This window comes from Nerophis lumbriciformis, linkage group LG16 (assembly GCF_033978685.3).
Source record: "Nerophis lumbriciformis linkage group LG16, RoL_Nlum_v2.1, whole genome shotgun sequence".
NCBI lineage: Eukaryota > Metazoa > Chordata > Actinopteri > Syngnathiformes > Syngnathidae > Nerophis > Nerophis lumbriciformis.
In genome coordinates, this window is record NC_084563.2 from 10,319,599 (window position 1) to 10,346,098 (window position 26,500).

General features: G+C 33.0%; 1 long non-coding RNA gene across 1 annotated transcript in view; it reads left to right on the forward strand.

Moving 5' to 3' along the window:
* LOC133616983 (uncharacterized) overlaps window positions 1-26,500 on the forward strand; it is a 166,668-nt gene that overhangs the window by 103,949 nt on the left and 36,219 nt on the right. The gene's annotated exons all lie outside the window — the stretch shown is intronic.

Sequence of the window (26,500 nt, forward strand, 5' to 3'; positions counted from 1 at the left end):
AATGAAGGCAACACATGGCGTAAGTGTCTATATTAGCTATCATGGCCTACTATCAAAATTACTTTAAAAGCCTTATATAAGTGTTATAATGAAGACAACACATGATGTAAGTGTCTATATTAGCTACATTAGCCTACTATCAAAATGACTTTAAAATTCTTATATAAGTGGTATAATGAAGGCAACACATGGCGTAAGTGTCTGTATTAGCTATAATAGCCTACTATCAAAATGACTTTAAAAGTCTTATATATGTCTTATAATGAAGGCAACACATGATATAAGTTTCTATATTATCCATAATAGCTTACTATCAAAATGACTTTAAAAGCCTTATATAAGTGTTATAATGAAGGCAACACATGATGTAAGTGTCTATATTAGTTATATTAGCCTACTATCAAAATGACTTTAAAAGTCTTATATAAGTGTTATAATGAAGGCAACACATGACATAAGTGTCTATATTAGCTATAATAGCCTACTATCAAAATGACTTTAAAAGTTTTATATAAGTGTTATAATGAAGACAACACGTGATGTAAGTTTCTATATTATCCATGATAGCCTACTATCAAAATGACTTTAAAAGCCTTATATAAGTGTTATAATGAAGGCAACACATGATGTGTCTATATTAGCTATAATAGCCTACTATCAAAATTACTTTAAAAGCCGTATATAACCTACTCAGTGGCCTAGTGGTTAGAGTGTCCGCCCTGAGATCGGTAGGTTGTGGGTTCAAACCCCGGCCGAGTCATATCAAAGACTATAAAAATGGGACCCATTACCTCCCTGCTTGGCACTCAGTATCAAGGGTTGGAATTGGGGGTTAAATCACCAAAAATGATTCCCGGGCGCGGCCACCGCTGCTGCCCACTGCTCCCCTCACCTCCCAGGGGGTGATCAAGGGTGATGGGTTAAATGCAGAGAATAATTTCGCCACACCTAGTGTGTGTGTGACAATCATTGGTACTGTAACTTTAACTTTAACTTTATAATGAAGGCAACACATGATGTAATTGTCAATATTAGCCTACTATCAAAATGACTTTAAAAGTCTTATATAAGTGTTATAATGAAGGCAACACATGATGTAAGTGTCTATATTAGCTATAATAGCCTACTATCAAAACTACTTTAAAAGCTGTATATAAGTCTTATAATGAAGGCAACACATGATGTAAGTGTCTATATTAGCTATGATAGCCTACTATCAAAATAACTTTAAAAGCCTTATATGCGTGTTATAATGAAGGCAACACATGATGTAAGTGTCTATATTAGCTATCATAGCCTACTATCAAAATGATTTTAAAAGTCTTATATAAGTGTTATAATGAAGGCAACACATGACTTAAGTGTCTATATTAGCTATCATAGCCTACTATCAAAATTACTTTAAAAGTCTTATATATGTCTTATAATGAAGGCAACACATGATGTAAGTTTCTATATTATCCATAATAGCTTACTATCAAAATTACTTTAAAAGCCGTATATAAGTCTTATAATGAAGGCAACACATGATGTAATTGTCTATATTAGCCTACTATCAAAATGACTTTAAAAGTCTTATATAAGTGTTATAATAAAGGCAACACATGATGTAAGTGTCTATATTAGCTATAATAGCCTACTATCAAAATTACTTTAAAAGCCGTATATAAGTCTTATAATGAAGGCAACACATGATGTAAGTGTCTATATTAGCTATGATAGCCTACTATCTAAATGACTTTAAAAAAAAGTCTTATATAAATCTATAATGAAGGCAACACATGGCGTAAGTGTCTATATTAGTTAAAATAGCCTACTATCAAAATGACTTTAAAAGTCTTATATAAGTGTTATAATAAAGGCAACACATGATGTAAGTGTCTATATTAGTTATAATAGCCTACTATTAAAATTACTTTAAAAGCCTTATATACGGTAAGTGATATAGTGAAGGCAACACATGACGTAAGTGTCCATTTTAGCTATAATAGCCTACTATCAAAATAACTTTAAAAGCCTTATATAAGTGTTGTGATGAAGACAACACATTATGTAATTGTCAATATTAGCCTACTATCAAAATGACTTTAAAAGTCTTATAAGTCTTATAATGAAGGCAACACATGATGTAAGTGTCTATATTAGCTATCATAGCCTACTATCAAAATGACTTTAAAAGTCTTATATAAGTGTTATAATGAAGGCAACACATGACTTAAGTGTCTATATTAGCTATCATAGCCTACTATCAAAATTACTTTAAAAGTCTTATATATGTCTTATAATGAAGGCAACACATGATGTAAGTTTCTATATTATCCATAATAGCTTACTATCAAAATTACTTTAAAAGCCGGATATAAGTCTTATAATGAAGGCAACACATGATGTAATTGTCTATATTAGCCTACTATCAAAATTACTTTAAAAGTCTTATATATGTCTTATAATGAAGGCAACACATGATGTAAGTGTCTATATTAGCTATGATAGCCTACTATCTAAATGACTTTAAAAAAAAGTCTTATATAAATCTATAATGAAGGCAACACATGGCGTAAGTGTCTATATTAGTTAAAATAGCCTACTATTAAAATGACTTTAAAAGCCTTATATATACGGTAAGTGTTATAATGAAGGCAACACATGACGTAAGTGTCCATTTTAGCTATAATAGCCTACTATCAAAATTACTTTAAAAGCCTTATATAAGTGTTGTGATGAAGACAACACATGATGTAAGTGTCTATATTAGCTACATTAGCCTACTATCAAAATTACTTTAAAAGCCTTATGTAAGTGTTATAATGAAGGCAACACATGGCGTAAGTGTCTATATTAGCTATAATAGCCTACTATCAAAATTACTTTAAAAGCCTTATATAAGTGTTATGATGAAGACAACACATGATGTAAGTGTCTATATTAGCTACATTAGCCTACTATCAAAATGACTTTAAAAGTCTTATATAAGTGTTATAATGCAGACAACACATGATTGGTGTTCTATCGCAGTGTTCGTGCTTCTACGGCTAATAACGTAGCAAGCCGATGTGAGTTCCTCAGTGTTCGCTCTTACAAAAACAATGTCGCCACAGCTTGGTTATTACACAGGTTACGGAACGTCAATGAAGTATTGTTGGCGGTTTTTAAATGCATCTTTTAATTGATTTAGAAGTAGAATTGATTGCTCCCGTTAGCTGCATTGTGAGCCACCGAGAACGAGCCGATTTTTATACATTAGAAAGCGAAAAAATATTAATACTTTTGTCTTCTTGTCTCTCATAAAGATTGTGAACGATGGGCAACATTCCCAAAAAAGTGCAGTTCCCCTCTAAGTGGTGAAGCTGTACTTTAATTTGCACTTACATTTTATTGACAGTTTATTGAAGTAACATACAAAACTCGTTAGACCACAGAACACTTTTCCACTTTGCATCAGTCCATCTTAGATGAGCTTGGGCCCAGCAAAGCCGGCAGCGTTTCTGGGTGTTGTTGATAAATGTCTTTGGCTTTGCATAATGGAGTTTTAACTTGCATTTACAGATGTAACGACCAACTGTAGTTACTGACAGTGTTTTTCTGAAGTGTTCTTGAGCCCATGTGGTGATATCCTTTACACACCGATGTCGCTTTTTGATGCCTGAGGGATCGAAGGTCAAGGGCATTGCCGCTTACGTGCAGTGATTGCTCCAGATTCTCTGAACTTTTTGATGATATTACGGAGCGTAGATGGTGAAATCCCTAAATTCCTTGCAATAGCTCGTTGAGAAATGTTGTTCTTAAACTGTTCACAGACAAAGTGGTGACCCTCGCCCCGTCCTTCTTTGTGAATGACTGAGCATTTCATGGAAGCTGCTTTTATACCCAATCATGGCACCCACCTGTTCCCAATTAGCCTGTTCACCTGTGTGATGTTCCAAATAAGTGTTTGATGAGCATACCTCAACTTTCTCTGTCTTTTTTGCCACTCGTGCCAGCTTTTTTGAAACACGTCGCAGGCATCAAATTCCAAATGAGCTCATATTTGCAAAAAATAACAAAGTTTTCCAGTTTGAACGTTAAATATCTTGTCTTTGCTGTCTATTCAATTGAAGTATATGTTGAAAAGGATTAATAATAATAATAATAATGAACTTCACATTTGTTGAAATCTTAGTGCTACAAAGTATAAAGAAAAAGGTCAAAAATACAAATAAAAAGTTAGAATATATAATAGAAAATTAAAATGGAAACAAAAACATGAAAAACACTAGATAAACACTAGATAAAGCATAGAAACATAGATGAAATAAAAACATGAAAAACACTAGATAAACACTCGATAAAACATAGAAACATAGATAAAATAGAAATAAACACATGAAAAACACTATATAAACACTAGATAAAACATAAAAACAGATCAAATAGAAATAAAAACATGAAAAACACTAGATAAACACTAGATAAAGCATAGAAACATAGACAAAATAGAAATAAAAACATGGAAAACACTAGATAAACACTAGATAAAGCATAGAAACATAGATAAAATAGAAATAAAAACATGAAAAACACTAGATAAACACTAGATAAAACTTAGAAACATAGATAAAATAGAAATAAAAACATGAAAAACACTAGATAAACACTAGATAAAGCATAGAAACATAGATAAAATAGAAATAAAAACATGAAAAACACTAGATAAACACTAGATAAAACATAAAAACATAGATAAAATAGAAATAAAAACATGAAAAACACTAGATAAACACTAGATAAAGCATAGAAACATAGATAAAATAGAAATAAAAACATGAAAAACACTAGATAAACACTAGATAAAACATAAAAACATAGATAAAATAGAAATAAAAACATGAAAAACACTAGATAAAACATAAAACATTGATACAATAGAAATACAAACATGAAAAACACTAGATAAACACTAGATAAAACTTAGAAACATAGATAAAATAGAAATAAAAACATGAAAAACACTAGATAAACACTAGATAAAACTTAGAAACATAGATAAAATAGAAATAAAAACATGAAAAACACTAGATAAACACTAGATAAAACATAAAACATTGATAAAATAGAAATAAAAACATGAAAAACACTAGATAAACACTAGATAAAACATAAAACATTGATAAAATAGAAATAAAAACATGAAAAACACTAGATAAACACTAGATAAATCTTAGAAACATAGATAAAGTAGAAATAAAAACATGAAAAACACTAGATAAACACTAGATAAAGCATAGAAACAGATAAAATTGAAATAAAAACATGAAAAACACTAGATAAACACTAGATAAAACTTAGAAACAGATAAAATAGAAATAAAAACATGAAAAACACTAGATAAACACTAGATAAAACATAAAAACATAGATAAAATAGAAATTAAAACATGAAAAACACTAGATAAACACTAGATAAAGCATAGAAACATAGATAAAATTGAAATAAAAACATGAAAAACACTAGATAAAACATAAAACAGATAAAATAGAAATAAAAACAAGAAAAACACTAGATAAACACTAGATAAAGCATAGAAACGTAGATAAAATAGAAATAAAAACATGAAAAACACTAGATAAACACTAGATAAAGCATAGAAACGTAGATAAAATAGAAATAAAAACATGAAAAACACTAGATAAACACTCGATAAAACATAGAAACATAGATAAAATAGAAATAAAAACATGAAAAACACTAGATAAACACTAGATAAAACATAAAAACATAGATAAAATAGAAATAAAAACATGAAAAACACTAGATAAACACTAGATAAAATATAAAAACATAGATAAAATAGAAATAAAAACATGAAAAACACTAGATAAACACTAGATAAAACTTAGAAACAGATAAAATAGAAATAAAAACATGAAAAACACTAGATAAACACTAGATAAAACATAAAAACATAGATAAAATAGAAATTAAAACATGAAAAACACTAGATAAACACTAGATAAAGCATAGAAACATAGATAAAATAGAAATAAAAACATGAAAAACACTAGATAAACACTAGATAAAACATAAAAACATAGATAAAATAGAAATAAAAACATGAAAAACACTAGATAAACACTAGATAAAAAATAAAACATTGATACAATAGAAATACAAACATGAAAAACACTAGATAAACACTAGATAAAACTTAGAAACAGATAAAATAGAAATAAAAACATGAAAAACACTAGATAAACACTAGATAAAACTTAGAAACATAGATAAAATAGAAATAAAAACATGAAAAACACTAGATAAACACTAGATAAAACATAAAACATTGATAAAATAGAAATAAAAACATGAAAAACACTAGATAAACACTAGATAAAACATAAAACATTGATAAAATAGAAATAAAAACATGAAAAACACTAGATAAACACTAGATAAAACATAAAACATAGATAAAATAGAAATAAAAACATGAAAAACACTAGATAAACACTAGATAAATCTTAGAAACAGATAAAGTAGAAATAAAAACATGAAAAACACTAGATAAACACTAGATAAAGCATAGAAACATAGATAAAATAGAAATAAAAACATGAAAAACACTAGATAAACACTAGATAAAGCATAGAAACATAGATAAAATAGAAATAAAAACATGAAAAACACTAGATAAACACTAGATAAAACACAAAAACATAGATAAAATAGAAATTAAAACATGAAAAACACTAGATAAACACTAGATAAAACTTAGAAACATAGATAAAATAGAAATAAAAACATGAAAAACACTAGATAAACACTAGATAAAACTTAGAAACATAGATAAAATAGAAATAAAAACATGAAAAACACTAGATAAACACTAGATGAAGCATAGAAACATGGATAAAATAGAAATAAAAACATGAAAAACACTAGATAAACACTAGATAAAACATAAAACCTTGATAAAATAGAAATAAAAACATGAAAAACACTAGATAAACACTAGATACAACATAGAAACATAGATAAAATAGAAATAAAAACATGAAAAACACTAGATAAACACTAGATAAAACATAAAACATTGATAAAATAGAAATAAAAACATGAAAAACACTAGATAAACACTAGATAAAACATAAAATATAGATAAAATAGAAATAAAAACATGAAAAACACTAGATAAACACTAGATAAAACATAAAAACATAGATAAAATAGAAATAAAAACATGAAAAACACTAGATAAACACTAGATAAAACATAAAAACATAGATAAAATAGAAATAAAAACATGAAAAACACTAGATAAACACTAGATAAAACATAAAACATTGATAAAATAGAAATAAAAACATGAAAAACACTAGATAAAAACTAGATAAAACATAAAAACAGATAGAATAGAAATAAAAACAAGAAAAACACTAGATAAACACTAGATAAAACATAAAAACAGATCAAATAGAAATAAAAACAAGAAAAACACTAGATAAACACTAGATAAAGCATAGAAACATAGATCAAATGGAAATAAAAACATGAAAAACACTAGATAAACACTAGATAAAACTTAGAAACATAGATAAATTAGAAATAAAAACATGAAAAACACTAGATAAACACTAGATAAAGCATAGAAACATAGATAAAATAGAAATAAAAACATGAAAAACACTAGATAAACACTAGATAAAACATAAAAACATAGATAAAATAGAAATAAAAACATGAAAAACACTAGATAAACACTAGATAAAACAAAACATTGATAAAATAGAAATAAAAACATGAAAAACACTAGATAAACACTAGATAAAACATAAAAACAGATAAAATAGAAATAAAAACATGAAAAACACTAGATAAACACTAGATAAAACATAAAACATTGATAAAATAGAAATAAAAACATGAAAAACACTAGATAAACACTAGATAAAACATAAAAACATAGATAAAATAGAAATAAAAACATGAAAAACACTAGATAAACACTAGATAAAACATAAAAACATAGATAAAATAGAAATAAAAACATGAAAAACACTAGATAAACACTAGATAAAACATAAAAACATAGATAAAATAGAAATTAAAACATGAAAAACACTAGATAAACACTAGATAAAACTTAGAAACAGATAAAATAGAAATAAAACCATGAAAAACACTAGATAAAACATAAAAACATAGATAAAATAGAAATTAAAACATGAAAAACACTAGATAAACACTAGATAAAACATAAAAACATAGATAAAATAGAAATAAAAACATGAAAGCACTGGATAAAACAGATAAGCATTTAAAAACAAGAAGGCAGAGAAATTAGATAAAAGCCGTGCTAAAAAGGTGGCTTTTTAGTCCCTTCTTAAATCTGCAAATGTTTTTATTTACGATTTACACAACGTGCCAACTTCACTGGTTTTTATAAATGGTTGATTTATACAAGCTCATAAGGTAACGTTTTGTACCTGACAAGTTCCACTGGTTTTTGTAAATATAAATGATTCAATTTAGTTAAAATGTACTTATTTTTCTTCGATTTACATATTTTTTTTGGTTTTTTTTAATCAATTCCGCAGTGTAATTAAAATCAAAAGTAAGTTAATTTATAATCCTAATTTAGTGTTAATATTTGAGTGGGCCCCAGACATAAAAAAGGTGCAGAAACCCTGATCCAGCCTCGTTATCTTCTATTTCATCCGCTCTTGTTTGACGTGTAGAAAAAAATGCTGACTCGGGTGGAAATATGCCGCCGCGGTTTTTCCACGAGGGCCGTTAAAAAAAAAAATTAAAAAAAAAAGCCATCACTGTCGCTTTGCTGAGACAATATTAGCCAGCAGCTAATGACGGGCTAAGCTGACTTCATCTGGCCCCAGCTGCTTCTCCTAATTGGCCCCGGGGAGGAAGGCGAGGGCGGCCGTTTACCTTCTCGCAGTCACCGGGAGTTCAGAACTTGAGCAAATGTGCCAGCGTCGCCAAATTATTCACGCGAACACTCTTCGTGATGAATGGCCACAAGTTCCATCTCAGCACCTGCCTCTCGTTAGGTGACCCCGGCCTGACCCCGGGGAAGAAACGCCTCGGAAGAAGTTCAAGCGGGGGTCGCCAGACACGATGATGATGTAAGCGGCGGGCGGCGTTGTGAAGTGAAACCTCCCGTCGTGCATCACGGCCGCCGTGTGCGAGCCAAATCTCACTTCCTGTCTAGGTTGTGAGCAGATCTATCTGGTTTTGCTTCCGCCAGCGCGCCGTGTTTTGTCTGGGGAACATCGCTGAGGTCATCCCGCCCGATTAGGCCCAGATGGATGCTCGGCGGAGAGAGGCGGCGTCAGCTGATGTGCAGATCGATACTGAAATATCGATACTGGGTGCTCTAATATCGATTCTCGAAACAAAATATCGATACTTTTGATACGTTAGTTCAGGGTCGTGTTGTCCCGATACCAATATTTTGGTACCAAAATGTATTCCGATACTTTTCTAAATAAAGGGGACCACAAAAAATGTCATTATTGGCTTTATTTTAACACAAAATCTTAGGGTACATTAAACATATGTTTATTATTGCAAGTTTGTCCTTAAATAAAATAGTGAACATACAAGACAACTTGTCTTTTATTAGTTAGTAAACAAACAAAAGCTCCTAATTTAGCTGCTGACATATGCAGTAGCATATTGTGTCATTTATCTACCTATTATTTTGTCTACATTATTAAGGACAAGTGGTAGAAAATGAATTATTAATCTACTTGTTCATTTACTGTTAATATCTGCTTATTTTCTCTTTTAACATGTTCTATCTACACTTCTGTTAAAATTTAATAATCACTTACTCTTCTTTTCTTTGATACTTTACATTAGTTTTGGATGATACCACAAATTTGGGTATCAACCCGATACCAAGTAGTTACAGGATCATACATTGGTCATATTCAATGTCCTCATGTGTGCAGGGACATATTTCCTGACTTTATAAACATTATATACACTATAAAAAAAAACGAAAAAAGATGTGATGCTAAAAAATATCTATGTAATCATAGTAGTATCGGCAAGATACGCTCCTGTACTTGGTATCATTACAGTGGACCACCAATGGTGTTTGTTTACATTGTGACGCCGGTGATCTACAGTGTGTAGTGAAGCATGCTTACCTATTCCTCGTCCTGCAGTGATAATGATATTGTAAGAAATTTACTTTATTTGTCGCCATGGAGACGAGGATTAGTGATTTAGAAGTAGCTAGAACACTGCCGAATGCGGATGCACTTTAGCCGCTAGCTAGCTAGCCATGTCTTAAAGCATCTCTTCCTGAGGGTGTTTCAGTGTTATAACTTCAACTTTATCCTTAGTTTTGAAGCCAAAATGCGTCCGTTCTCCCTTTTTTGTCTACACACTGTGTCTGCTTGTAAGTACTCTGTGATTGTGCGCTGCCGAACATGCTCGTCTGCTCGTAAAACCAACAATGTCACGACTTGACAACGACGGGGGAGCATGGGAGGTGGGTGACCGGTACTTTTTAAAGGTGGTATAGTACCGAATATGATTCATTAGTATTGCAGTACTATACTAGTACCGGTATACCGTACAACCCGAGTTCAGGGAGGGGTACAAACTTTTTACACCGAGGGCTACATACTGAAAAGTCAAGCATGGGGGGGGGGGGGGGCATTTTTATATTTTTTGTATTTAAAAAAGGTTAAAAACAGATATTGTGTCATCTTTCTATTATTGAAGACTAAGTATGTTGTTATTAATTATTAGTTAGAACATTTCAGCTGATTTTTGCTCTTCTTTTTCTTACATTTTCCTGTTTTTTTTTCCTATGGAAGATTAAAATAATAATAACATTACGGTGTAACTGCATAACCTAGTATTATTATATTATTATAATATAATATTAATATTCAGTTACACTTTTGACAGTTTTTATTATAGTTGTTGTAATTTTCTAAATTAATTCAAAAGGTAGTATTATTTTATTTTTTATTTAGCTAACTAAACTTTGTTTATATTTTAAGTATATTAATTTTTTTTATTTTGAGAGCTTCTAATATTTTATGTTCAGGGGTGTATAAACTTCTTCCACCAAGGGCCGCATACTGAAAACCATTTTGATATTGTTTTTTCTAAAAAAAAAAATGCTAAAAACAGATATTGTGTCAGCGTTTTATAACTAATGACTAAGCATATTGTTATTAATTATTAGTCCGATCATTTCATACTCAGCTCATACATTAAAAAAAAAAAAAAATTCTTACATTTGTATTATTGTTTTTTTCCCACGTAATAATAGAATAAAAATAATAATACGATGGTGCAACTTTGTAACCGAGTGTGTCAAAAATGTTGCCTGAACGAAAATATCAATGTTCAGTTAAATATTTAACAATGTTTATTATGATTGTTGTAATTTTTTTAAATTAATTTTCTTATTTAGTATAATTGACTTTTTTATTAAACTAACAAAACTTTGTATATATTTTAAGTATAGTATATTTTTATTTTGAGAGCTTCTAATATTTTATGATCGGGAGTGTCTACGAGCTAAAAACAAATATTTTCAGCTTTGTATTATGATGACTAAGTTTATCATTATTAATTATTAGTTAGAACATTTCAGCTTTTTCTCATTACATACCAATTTATTAGCTTTTTTTTTATTATTTTTTTATTTTTATTTTTTTTTTTACATACTTGTTTTTTTCCCATGTAAAACTAAAAGAACAATAATAATAATAATACGATGGTGAAACTTCATAACGAAAATATTAATGTTCAGTTACACATTTAACAGTAAAAAATCAAGTGTGTGGGGGGCATTTTTATGTTTTTTTATTTAAAAAAAATGCTAAAAACAGACAGCTTTGTATTATTCATGACTGGGTTTATCATTACTATTTATTAGTTAGAACATTTCAGCTTTTTCTCATTACATACCAATTATTTTGCTTTTTTTCTCTATACTTTCTATACTTTTTTCTAACGAGATTAAAAAAAACAATATTAACAACATTATGGTGCAACTGCGTAACCTGGTGTGTCAAAATTTCTGCCTTTACAAAAATACTAATATTCAGTTACACATTTAACAGTGTTTATTATTTCAAATTAATTAATAAGTTACATTTTAGTTTTTTGTTTTAACTAACTAACTAAACTTTGTTTACATGTCTGAGCAACTAAGATATTTAATTGTGCACATTGAACCCACAAGTTGTGCTTTCTGTGGTGCGTTCAAGGACGGCCAAACAAAGTAGGACGCCACAACAGCCGCTAGAAATAATGAATAACAATAATAGATTTGATTTGTTATGCACTTTACATTCAAATACATCTTAAAGTTTTAAAGTACAAACCAATAAAACAGATAAAATACTAAGACTAAAACACTATCAGTGGAGCATAAGAAACAAAACATGTAAAATAGTGGCTTTTCTGTGTCGATTTATTTCAGTTATTTAAAATAACTTGGCCAAAAGATTTCAGTGTGTTTATAAGTATTTTATGAGTACATTCAACAGTAATAATGATGATAATCATGTGTCAAAAATTATGTCAGTTACGCGTTTAACAGTGTTTATTTTTTCGAATTAATTAATACGTTTTTGTTTTTTTTGTTTTTTGTTTTAACTAACTAACTAAACTTTGTTTATATTTTAAGTATATTTTATTTTTTATTATGAGAGCTTCTAATATTTTGTGATTAGGGGTGTGTAAACTTTTTCCTCTTTTTCCTATTTTTAAAAAAAAAAGCTAATATATATATTTAGGGCCAAAACTGTGTGTTATATGTTAGTAAGTATATTATTAGGATTACTTTTTTTTTTTTTATGCATTTATCTTGTTTTGTTTTTTTATACAGACATGTTATTTTTGAAAGTGCACAACTTTTTACATATTACCAGACATATATATTATATCATATGTCAGATTGGTATCGCCGGATTTTTCCTCGGTATCGCACATCACCATCGGCGTGACGGCGCCGCGAGGAGGGCGGGGCTCTGTCGGGTCAGGGGGGGGTGCTAGAGTGAGGCCTCGCGTGCGAGCGACACACTGCCCTCCTCTTGACTCGGCTACAATAACACGCTCGCCTTTCACCCCCAGCCCGCCATCCAGCCTCCACCCCCGCCGGCCGCCATTCCTCGCACTAACACGAGATGAAGGAAAAAGAAACAAGCGTCTACCTACAGCCCAGATAAAGACCGGGCTGTTTTTGTTCCCTGTGGAGCTAACATGTTAACACAACATGATGTGATGACTGAGATAATTGATGTTATTGGACTCTTTTTACCCGACTTTTATTATGAATTCCTCTCCTCCTCTGAGTGCTAATATGGAGCAGACATGCCTCGCCCCCCCCCCAACTCGAACCCCACCACTCGAGTCGTGCAAATCAGGGATGAGAGTGCCATCTACAGATTACAGCACTCCATCACCTGCTACCGCGCATCCAGAAATATTTACTTATTTTGTTATGTAACAGCCTGGAATAAATTCATTGTGTCCTCAAAATTCTACACACATTTCCCCATAATGACCATGTTTACATACACTTGTAAGTGTATGAAGTTTGGTTCTTGTATGAATTTATTATGGGTCTTGTTGCGTTTGGACCAGTTGTTCCTCCCAGGGAATTCAAGTCACAAGTCGCTCCCAAGCCCTTTACGACACTTAAAGCCGAGTAGAAAAACCACCAGAGACAGAATAGGTATTTTGTAATATATTTGCAAAGCTTTGCATATACATTGAGACCAGAGGTGGGTAGAGTAGCCAGAATTTGTACTCAAGTAAGAGTACTGTTACTTTAGAGATTTAATACTCAAGTAAAAGTAAGGAGTAGTCACCCAAATATTTACTTGAGTAAAAGTAAAAAGTATGTTGTGAAAAAAGTACTCAAGTACTGAGTAACTAATGAGTAACATACACACACACATCATATATATATATATATATATATATATATATATATATATATATATATATATATATATATATATATATATATATACACTGATATATACAGTATATAATTTATATTTATTTATTTTGCCGTTTTTATTTACATGTTAAAGGTGTTTTAATGAATATACATGCATGTTTAACACATATAGATTCCTTTCTTTCATGAAGACAAGAATATAAGTTGGTGTATTACCTGATTCTGATGACTTGCATTGATTGGAATCAGACAGTAGTGATGATAACGTCCACATTTTCGAATGGAAGAGGAAAAAAAAGTCTTCCTTTCTGTCCAATACCACATGAAAGTGGTTGGTTTTTGGCATCCTATTTGTCCAGCTGCCATATTCGTTTTTATACACTTTACAAGAAATACATTGGCGGCAAACTCCGTAGATTGCTAGCTTGTTTGCGCGGGCTTTCGGAGACTCTTATTTTGAAAGCGCAGGCGCGATGGAGCGGCACTTTTATTGTGAAGACAGGAACTGTGCAGTCAGTCTTTAGGCTTTTGACGAGAAGTACGGTTGAAATAAAAAAAAAGGGTCTTTTTTCCTTCACATTTTTGATTGATTGATTGGAACTTTTATTAGTAGATTGCACAGTACAGTACATATTCCGTACAATTGACCACTAAATGGTAACACCCCAATAAGTTTTTCAACTTGTTTAAGTCAGGTCATGTGACCGCCTGGCTCTGTTTGATTGGTCCAACGTCACCAGTGACTGCATCTGATTGGTGGAGCGGAGTGAACGTCACCAGTGACTGTATTTGTTGAAACGCAGGCACTATGAAGGTCTGTCTGACAAACCAAAACAAACAAAGCGTGCATTAACAGATCGATAAAAATTAGTAGCGAGTAGCGAGCTGAATGTAGATAAAAGTAGCGGAGTAAAAGTAGCGTTTCTTCTCTATAAATATACTCAAGTAAAAGTAAAAGTATGTTGCATTAAAACTACTCTTAGAAGTACAATTTATCCCAAAAGTTACTCAAGTAGATGTAACGGAGTAAATGTAGCGCGTTACTACCCACCTCTGATTGAGACCAGTCCAGCATAGAACATTCAATCGCGCCGCCAAGATGGTCCCCCCCCCCGAAAAACCCTCTCCCCTCTTAAGTCTCTCTTCCTCCCACCCTGGCAGTCTTGTCTCTCCAGCCAAAACACATGCCCATTATCTCTCTTTCTTACATTCCTCACTCAAGGTTAAGCACACAGTTTTTTGCAGACAACCAAAAGACCACAGTTGGAAGAAAAACACTAGCTGTTTTGTAATATGATTATGAAATAAAAGAAGTAACACTTAAATTCGGATATATGTAAATATCTGCCTCCGACAGTCTACTGAAAATGTGCTGGGTCAAAAGTATACATACAGCAATGTTAATATTTGCTTACATGTCCCTTGGCAAGTTTCACTGCAATAAGGCGCTTTTGGTAGCCATCCACAAGCTTCTGGTTGAATTTTTAAACCACTCCTTATGACAAAATTGGTGCAGTTCGGCTAAATGTGTTGCTTTTCTGACATGGACTTGTTTCTTCAGCATTGTCCACACGTTTAAGTCAGGAAGGCCATTCTAAAACCTTCATTCTAGCCTGATTTAGCCATCCCTTTACCACTTTTGACGTGTGTTTGGGGTCATTGTCCTGTTGGAACACCCAACTGCGCCCAAGACCCAACCTCCGGGCTGATGATTTTAGCTTGTCCTGAAGAATTTGGAGGTAATCCTCCTTTTTCATTGTCCCATTTACTATCCGTAAAGCACCAGTTCCATTGGCAGCAAAACAGGCCCAGAGCATAATACTACCACCACCATGCTTGACGGTAGGAATGGTGTTCCTGGGATTAAAGGCCTCACCTTTTCTCCTCCAAACATATTGCTGGGTATTGTGGCCAAACTTTTTAGGAATCCAGTTAGCACCGCTAGTATTATGTGCTAAAGTGCTAACAGTACATTTGAATGCAATATGATCAAAATTACAACTCCTACATTCTTTAGCTGCCAGAGCGTTATTCAAGATTTAGTTTTAGATGTGTAGCGAAGCCTGCTGTTTCTGCAGAGAGGTGGGCTCATCAAGCGACCATGTTTTCTGGACTCAAGGCCGTACCCACAAAATGTTCCACAAAAAAAAAAAAAAGATAAATCCATACATCAGCCGCACCGGACTATAAGCCGCAGATATATACATTGTGGGATGAGGTTTAATAAGTATGATTCTTTTTTAGTTATATTGTAAAACTTTTAATGGTATATTTTATGGTTTAATTTATGGTAGTTTGTGTCCAAGCCGACAAAAATGTTCCACCAAAAAAATTATAAATCCATACATCAGCCACACATAGTAATTATGAATTGTTTTAGTTGTATTGTAAAACTTACAAACGTTGCTTGGAATGATGAATGAAGAATTCATCCGAGTAGAAACGCTATGGACGATTAGAAGCAAACTCGTCCAAAAGATGGCGCCATTGCACAAACGATACCAGACCATATTAGTGTCTTTGCATGTGTTTCATAAGAATTATTTGCATGACGGTTGTCAGCGAAGAAAAAAATGCATAAATCAGCCGCAACGTTATATAAACCGCAGGGTTCAAAGCGCAGGGAAAATAATTGGAATTCATGGTAATTTGTGTCCAAGCCCACAAAAATGTTCCACCAAAAAAATTATAAATCCATACATCAGCCACCCATAGTAATTATGAATTGTTTTAGTTGTATTGTAAAACTTACAAACTTTGCTTGGAGTGATGAATGAATAATTCATACGAGTAGAAACGCTATGGACGATTAGACGCAAACTCGTCCAAAAGATGGCGCCATTGCACAAACAATACCAGACCATGTTAGCGTCTTTGCGTGTGTTTCATTAAAATTATTTGCATGACGGTTGTCAGTGAAGAAAAAAATGCATAAATAAGCTGCAACGTTATATAAACCGCAGGGTACAAAGCGCAGGGAAAATAATTGGAATTCATGGTTGTGTGTGTCATGCACACAAAAGTTTCCACAAAAAAAATTATAAATCCATACATCAGCCACACACAGTAATTATGAATTGTTTTAGTTATATTGTAAAACTTACAAACGTTGCTTGGGGTGATGAATGAGGAATTCATACGAGTAGAAATGCTATGGACGATTAGAAGCAAACTCGTCCAAAAGATGGCGCCATTGCACAAACAATACCAGACCATGTCAGTGTCTTTGCATGTGTTTCATTAAAATTATTTACATGACGGTTGTCAGCGAAGAAAAAAATCCATAAATCAGCCGCGACGTTATATAAACCGCAGGGTTCAAAGCGCAGGGAAAATAATTGGAATTCATGGTAGTTTGTGTCCAAGCCCACAAAAATTTTTCACCAAAAAAATTATAAATCCATACATCAGCCACACATAGTAATTATGAATTGTTTTAGTTGTATTGTAAAACTTACAAACGTTGCTTGGAATGATGAATGAAGAATTCATCCGAGTAGAAACGCTATGGACGATTAGAAGCAAACTCGTCCAAAAGATGGCGCCATTGCACAAACGATACCAGACCATATTAGTGTCTTTGCATGTGTTTCATAAGAATTATTTGCATGACGGTTGTCAGTGAAGAAAAAAATGCATAAATCAGCCGCAACGTTATATAAACCGCAGGGTTCAAAGCGCAGGGAAAATAATTGGAATTCATGGTAATTTGTGTCCAAGCCCACAAAAATGTTCCACCAAAAAAATTATAAATCCATACATCAGCCACCCATAGTAATTATGAATTGTTTTAGTTGTATTGTAAAACTTACAAACTTTGCTTGGAGTGATGAATGAATAATTCATACGAGTAGAAACGCTATGGACGATTAGACGCAAACTCGTCCAAAAGATGGCGCCATTGCACAAACAATACCAGACCATGTTAGCGTCTTTGCATGTGTTTCATTAAAATTATTTGCATGACGGTTGTCAGTGAAGAAAAAAATGCATAAATAAGCTGCAACGTTATATAAACCGCAGGGTACAAAGCGCAGGGAAAATAATTGGAATTCATGGTTGTGTGTGTCATGCACACAAAAGTTTCCACAAAAAAAATTATAAATCCATACATCAGCCACACACAGTAATTATGAATTGTTTTAGTTATATTGTAAAACTTACAAACGTTGCTTGGGGTGATGAATGAGGAATTCATACGAGTAGAAATGCTATGGACGATTAGAAGCAAACTCGTCCAAAAGATGGCGCCATTGCACAAACAATACCAGACCATGTCAGTGTCTTTGCATGTGTTTCATTAAAATTATTTACATGACGGTTGTCAGCGAAGAAAAAAATCCATAAATCAGCCGCGACGTTATATAAACCGCAGGGTTCAAAGCGCAGGGAAAATAATTGGAATTCATGGTAGTTTGTGTCCAAGCCCACAAAAATTTTTCACCAAAAAAATTATAAATCCATACATCAGCCACACATAGTAATTATGAATTGTTTTAGTTGTATTGTAAAACTTACAAATGTTGCTTGGGGTGATGAATGAGGAATTCATACGAGTAGAAACGCTATGGACGTTTAGAAGCAAACTCGTCCAAAAGATGGCGCCATTGCACAAACGATACCAGACCATGTTAGCGTCTTTGCATGTGTTTCATTAAAATTATTTGCATGACGGTTGTCAGCGAAGAAAAAAATGCATAAATCAGCCGCAATGTTATATAAACCGCAGGGTTCAAAGCGCAGGAAAAATAATTGGAATTCATGGTAGTTTGTGTCCAAGCCCACAAAAATTTTCCACCAAAAAAATTATAAATCCATACATCAGCCACACACAGTAATTATGAATTGTTTTAGTTCTATTGTAAAACTTACAAACTTTGCTTGGAGTGATGAATGAAGAATTCATACGAGTAGAAACGCTATGGACGATTAGAAGCAAACTCGTCCAAAAGATGGCGCCATTGCACAAACGATACCAGACCATGTCAGTGTCGTTGCATGTGTTTCATTAAAATTATTTGCATGACGGTTGTCAGCGAAGGAAAATTCCAGAAATCAGCCGTGACGTTATATAAACCGCAAGATTCAAAGCGCAGGGAAATTTGCGGTAGTTTGTGTCCAAGCCCACAACATTTTCCACAAAACAAAATATAAAGCCATACACCAGCCACACATAGTAATTATGAATTGTTTTAGTTGTATTGTAAAACTCAAAAACATTGCTTGGAGTGATGAATGAAGAATTCATACGAGTAGAAACGCTATGGACGATTAGACGTAAACTCGTCCAAAAGATGGCGCCATTGCACAAACGATACCAGACCATATCAGTGTCTTTGCATGTGTTTCATTAAAATTATTTGCATGACGGTTGTCAGCGAAGACAAAAATGCATAAATCAGCCGCAGCGTTATATAAACCGCAGGGTTCAAAGCGCAGGGAAAATAATTGGAATTCATGGTAGTTTGTGTCCAAGCCCACAAAAATTTTCCACCAAAAAAATTATAAATCCATACACCAGCCACACATAGTAATTATGAATTGTTTTAGTTGTGTTGTAAAACATACAAACTTTGCTTGGAATTATGAATGAGGAATTCATACGAGTAGTAACGTTATGGACGATTAGACGCAAACTCGTCCAAAAGATGGCGCCATTGCACAAACGATACCAGACCATGTTAGTGTCTTTGCATGTGTTTCATTAAAACTATTTGCATGACGGTTGTCAGCGAAGACACAAATGCATAAATCAGCCGCAACGTTATACAAACCGCAGGGTTCAAAGCGCAGGGAAAATAATTGGAATTCATGGTAGTTTGTGTCCAAGCCCACAAAAATTTTCCACCAAAAAAATTATAAATCCACACACCAGCCACACATAGTAATTATGAATTGTTTTAGTTGTGTTGTAAAACTTACAAACGTTGCTTGGAGTAATGAATGAGGAATTCATACGAGTAGAAACGCTATGGACGATTAGAAGCAAACTCGTCCAAAAGATGGCGCCATTGCACAAACGATACCAGACCATGTCAGTGTCTTTGCATGTGTTTCATTAAAATTATTTACATGACGGTTGTCAGCGAAGACAAAAATGCATAAATCAGCCGCAACGCTATATAAAACGCAGGGTTCAAAGCGCAGGGAAAATAATTGGAATGTCCGTTAGTTTGTGTCCAAGCCTAGTTGTGGCACGCCACACATTTCCCTCCTCCAACTAATCATCTCCATGAGTGAAACGAGCAGAAGGCTTGAGTTAAGTAAGCTCCTTCACGACGCACTCCTTCAGCACGTCACATGACACGGGGATCGAGGCGGACAAAAGGCTAAAGAAGGACCATTACGGTTTATCCGCCACAGCCAACCGCCTTGTAAATATTACCCCGGTCTCCCTAATCCACTGCGCCACACCAGGATCAGCCACTTGCCGGAAGCTCCGACATTTACCTCGGGATTTGCCGGGGCTCGGGCCAGAGTGGCGGCGAGATTAGTGCGGCCGGTCAGGTGACCTCAGGTTTCACCGGCCGGAGGAGTCCACTGCAAGGAGGAGGAAGGGGGCGTGGCCTGGACACTTTCTCTCCTCCTCCTATTCTGTGGGTGTTCTTCCACTTCCACTCGCCCCCGCCAAGGAGGCCTGATGAGAATTGCACTAATCAGAGGAGGATTAAGTGAGACTCAAACAACACTACAACTAATTCCCCCTTCACTACTGCCATGGCCGCTCCATCAGTAACGCGCAGTGAGCTTGGAATAATGTTCTCATTAAGAGAATAACAAATAAATAACAGAATAATTAAAATTAGGCAGTTTTATTCACATCTAGGGTAGTCCCGATACCCGTATTTTGGTACCAAAATGTATTTCGATACTTTTCAAATTAAAGAGGAGCACAAAAAAATGCCATTATTGGCTTTATATGAAATATATGTTTCTTATTGCAATCAAATAAGAGTTTTGTTATTAAATAAAATAATGAGCATACCAGACAACTTCACTTTTAGCAGTAAGTAAGCAAACAAAGGCTCCTAATACGTCTGCTGAGTGAAACAGTTTGTCCTCCCACACTTTGGCAAGAATAAAGAAGACGTATGAGATCAGGGGTGTCCAAACTAAGGCCGGCGAGACATCATGAGTTCAACAAAACATGGCACAGTGCTTTCAAAATAACCTTAAATGCCACAGGGTGGCTTAATGCTACTCATTTACTGCCATCTTGTGGACAATGTGAATAAAAAATGACCCTTGAAAGTACATTGAGGGATTGGCACAGCATGCATTGATATGACACAATCCAAACAACCTTCCCTAGTCATGGTTAAAAAAAATAGAAAAGAACATTCAACATAACACAACCTGCTCACTGAACATTGTGGATATTATGAAAAACGTCCAAACACCATAAGAAAAAAAATCGAAATCATGCCCAATTAAATCCATTAAAGTGCATGATGGGAAAAATGTAAAACACTTTCTCCAAACTTATCCATGTTTGACGCATGTTAGCTGCGTGATCTTTCTGATTGACTACAAAAGTTTATGAAGGTCCTCACGGAAGTAAACAAGGTAGGAGTCAAACCATCACATACTCTTAATATCCAAATATCCTAATTATATATCCATTATATTAATTATATCTATCCTATTAATGTCATACTGTATGTACACACACACACAAACACACACACATGTATATGTGTATATATATTTATATATATATATGTGTGTGTGTGTGTGTGTGTGTGTGTGTGTGTGTGTGTGTGTGTGTGTGTGTGTGTGTGTATATATATATATATGTATATATATATGTATATATATATGTATATATATATATTTGTATACAAGTAAACATTGACTGATTGATTGATGTATACATATATATATATATATATATATATATATATATATATGTATGTATGTATGTATATGTATGTATATATATATATATATATATGTCTTAATAAGGTTATCCAAAAAATAGTGCTCGATACCGTAGTAGAGCGCAATGTATGTATGTGTGGGAAAAAATCACAAGACTACTTCATCTCTACAGGCCTGTTTCATGAGGGGTTCCCTCAATCATCAGGAGATTTCTCCTGATCTCATCTCCTGATGATTGAGGGAACCCCTCATGAAACAGGCCTGTAGAGATGAAGTAGTCTTGTGATTTTTTCCCACACATACATACATATATATATATATATATATATATATATATATATATGTGTGTGTGTGTGTATGTATGTGTATGTATATATATATATATATATATATATATATATATATATATATATATATATATATATATATATATATATATATATATATCGTCGAGATTACTGTGGTTTATTCGTTATACAGTGCTCAATACCAGGGTAGAGCGCAATATACGTTAAGTCAGGAAAAAACACCCAGAGGCTATTTCATCCCTACAAGCCTGTTTCGCAGATTTCCCTGCTCTTCAGGGGAATTGTTTTATTCATTTAAATGTCCCTGCTCTTCAGCGGATTTATTTAGAATCCCCGTAAGAGCAGGGAAACCTGCGAAACAGATTTGTAGGGTTGAAATAGCCTCTGTGTTTTTTCCTGACCTAACATATGTGTATATATATATATATATATATATATATATATATATATATATATATATATATATATATATATTATAGTAACTTTACATGCTGTCGGCTTTCGGCCAAATTTTTTTAGCCCCATGCGACCCCAAGTCAAAAGGTTTGGACACCCCTGTATTAGCTAAACAGACAGCCTCTCTTGGGACACACTTTAACACAACGCAACACACACACACACGCACACGCACACACACACGACTGCAGTAGATAACACATGAATAAAAGTGGACATATTGTACAATGTGCACAGTTTGAAGTCTGATAAGAGGATTCACATTGAAGTTATCAACAAGTGAAGTCCATATGACAAACTTTAAACGTCGTCTAATCATCTGAAGGAAAATGTTGGCGCTTCGTGGAGCTGACGAGAGGAAAATGAGGCAAAAAAAAAAAAAGTGTTAGTGGAGAAATGTGCAAAGGAGTTGTGACACTTGGCGCCGCTCATTAGACGACCTCACAGAGCGTCTGGCTCCTCCCACACTAAAGTAAAATATACATATTTAAAGGAATGTATCCTAAAATATATTCCCTGTTCTGAAATGCAGGCTTTTATTTATTTATTTTTTCATCTATAAACAATTACAAAAAATATATATTTTATTGTTCATCTATTTGGAAAAAAATAAGTAATTTTCCATTTTTTATTTATTTTTATTAAAATAAATAAAATCAAAATAGCCTAAAATTAATGGTGTATTCTATTATTATTAATAGTATTAATATAGATGCTTTTTTTTTTTTTTTTTTAAGATTATTTTTCGATCATGAATATGTAGTATAATTATGTCTTATCATAATTATGGCTTGGTGATAATATGATTATATATGTTATCGATATCAAAAAATATTTTATTTTTTCCCGCCGGAAGAAACCGGAAGTTGCGAAACAAGGTTGGTTGCATTGTTCTCTGGTAACCGAGCAACGCAGGAAGTGACCACTGATCAGTGGCAGTGACACGCTCACAGCCAATCAGGTGACAGTATAAACTATCACGTTTGGTTGCGTCATCTTGTTGTCTGGTTCTTTGCATGGACTGAGAAAAGAAAGTACAAATGAAGGAATTGTGGGTAAAAGAGGAAAAGTCACCTCGACAGTATGCCAGTTTTTGGGATTTTTTTTAAAGTGGACCGTAGTCAGACCAATGTGGACCACCTTCGCCGCGCTCACCCTTTAGAGCACAGCTGTAACTTCCTGGCACTAAACCTGCAGAAGATAGCTTTTCTCAGGTGTCTCTATGTTTACATTTTCACACTTTGGACTATTTTGTTGCACTTTGTTAAGCATTTCTTACATATTCCAGAAAATATTAAGTACTTTATTGACACAAATAATTTCCAGGTGATTGCGGGTTAGATAAAATGATGTGGCGGGACAGATCTGGCCCCCGGGCCTTGAATTTGACACCTCTGCTGTATTGGACAGAATTGGGTGGTGTACCTAATGTTGTGGCCAATGAGTGGACCAAAAAATATATAGATAGAAATATATAGATATATAGATGGTACTTTATTGATTCCTTCAGGAGAGTTCCATCAGAAAAATTTAAATATTAAAATATATATACAGTATATAATTAATGTAAAAAAATAAATAAATACAATCAATTAACCCCATAAAATAAATGTAATTAAAGACCAAACAGAAAACGTGAAACACATCTTTTAATGATCCCTGGCTTAATGTGTTAAAAAAATCGTTTTTTATAGCTAAATTATGTGTTTTATTTAGTTGTGACTTATCTGCCTAATTAAATTAAAATGTTATCAATTATGCTACAAATATTTACTTTTTTTTTTTGCTTTAGCTATGACGGACCTTTTTCCTCCACTCCTGTGTGTGTGTGTGTGTGTGTGTGTGTGTGTGTGTGTGTGTGTGTGTGTGTGTGTGTGTGTGTGTGCGTGCGTGCGTGCGTGCGTGCGTGCGTGCGTGTGTGTGTGCGCGCGTGTGTGTGTGTGTGTGTGTGTGTGTTCTTGTATTTCCACCCTTTTTGAGACATCGGACCAAAATCATGGTCCCAATACGGAAAACCATTGCATCTAATAGAGAGCCAAATACTAGAGTCCGTGAACGTTGCTCCGAAGTTAGAATTGTTTGTTGATTTAATGTGCATACAAAAGTAAACAATAGGCAGCAATATATAATAAAACAAAACGGCAGCTAAAGAAGGACTTCCCTATTCATCCCCAAAAAAAACCCGCCAGGTGAACAGCTGATTTTACGACTTCTGGTGGTCTACAGCTGGGTTGCTCAAAGTGCGGAACAGGGGCCATCTGTGGTCCGTGACTCCTTTGTCATCGGCCTTAAGCACATTACAAGAAACAGGTTTTAAAAGTGCTCCCCCTCTGGTCAACATATGAAATAACAAGTGTGTGTAAGAAATTGAAATGCGCCCCCTTTGGCCAAAATCAATTAAAAATATATATATATATGTATAAAGAGACATACTGTAATAACTCGAAGTAAAAAACAAAGATTAAAAACCAAATACAAAAAAAATTACAAAAAAAAAAATTTACTAAAAGCAATCTTTTTCTCACAATGTTTGACTTTTTTCTAAGAAAATTGGGAACACTTTCTCATATTCTTTCTGTTTCTGTAATATTGCAATATTTTCTCGTAAAATTATTACTTTTTTATGTAACATTATTACTGTTTAATGCAAAATGGTGACATTTGTCATATAAAATTCAGACTTTTATCACAATATTACCAATTTTTTTGTTGTTCTTGTAAAATAGTGACATTTTTTGAGTAAAACGAGGACATTTGTCATAATTTGGCCAAGCAAAATTCCTATTGTAATTATAATATTGCCAACATTTTAAAGTTTTCTTATAAAATTGTGACTTTTGTCGACTAAAATTACGACTCTTTTCCTAAAATTGCCATTATTTTAAGCTTTTCTTGCACAATTGCGACTGTTATTGAGTGAAATTCCAACCTTTATCATAATATTGCGCAAATGTTCAGTTGTTCTTGTAAACTTTTAACTTGCGTTGAGTAAAATAACGACTTTTATTATAACACTGCCAACATTCTAAGTTTTTCTTGTGAAATTGTGACCTTTTTCTTGTGAAATTCCAACTCATTTTTCACAACAAGCTTTTTTATATTTGCATAATATGTATATATTATTAATGTTGTAAATACTAATCTTTATGTATCTAGAAAGGGTGGTCCTAAAGAGGGAGGCTTTTTTCGCATGTCTCAAGAAGGTACAAAACACAAAAATGTGTGTGTGTGTGTGTGTGTGTGTGTGTGTGTGTGTGTGTGTGTGTTTTCTTGTATTTCTACCCTTCTTGAGACAGCAACAAGGAAAAGTACCTTCCAAAAGAGGACCGGTGAACAAGTTAGGACATAAATCATGGTCCCAATACAGAAAACCAATGCATCTAATAATATATGTTCCTTATAATATATATCTAAAATAAAAATGTATAATTAACGGATAGAGCTGAAGTTGATCCTGGGATTTAAGCGTTGAAAGTAAAAATAATATACTGTTTATTGACAAATGACTTATTTTTAACACTTTTATGAGTGGGCCGTTTTGGATCCCTGAGGCCTTTAGTGGGATTTTTTTTTTTTATTGGAAAAACTGTCATTGCTCAAAAAATACTATTGAATCAAAATCAATATTCTTATGAATTATTGATCTATTCAAGGCTCAAATTACTTCACTTTGGAATATTTTTTAAGGGAAAATACTGCATATTTTGTGTGTGTTTGCCATATAAATAAAACAAGGTTTTCTTTGACAAGAGGAATAAAACAATAAAATAAAATAAAAATTAAAAAAAAATGTATAATTGATGGATAGATCTGAAGTTAATCCTGAGATTCAGGCGTTGAAAGTACAAATAGTATATATTTATTGATAAATTACTCATTTTTAACACTTTTATGAGCGGACCGTTTTTGATCCCCGTGA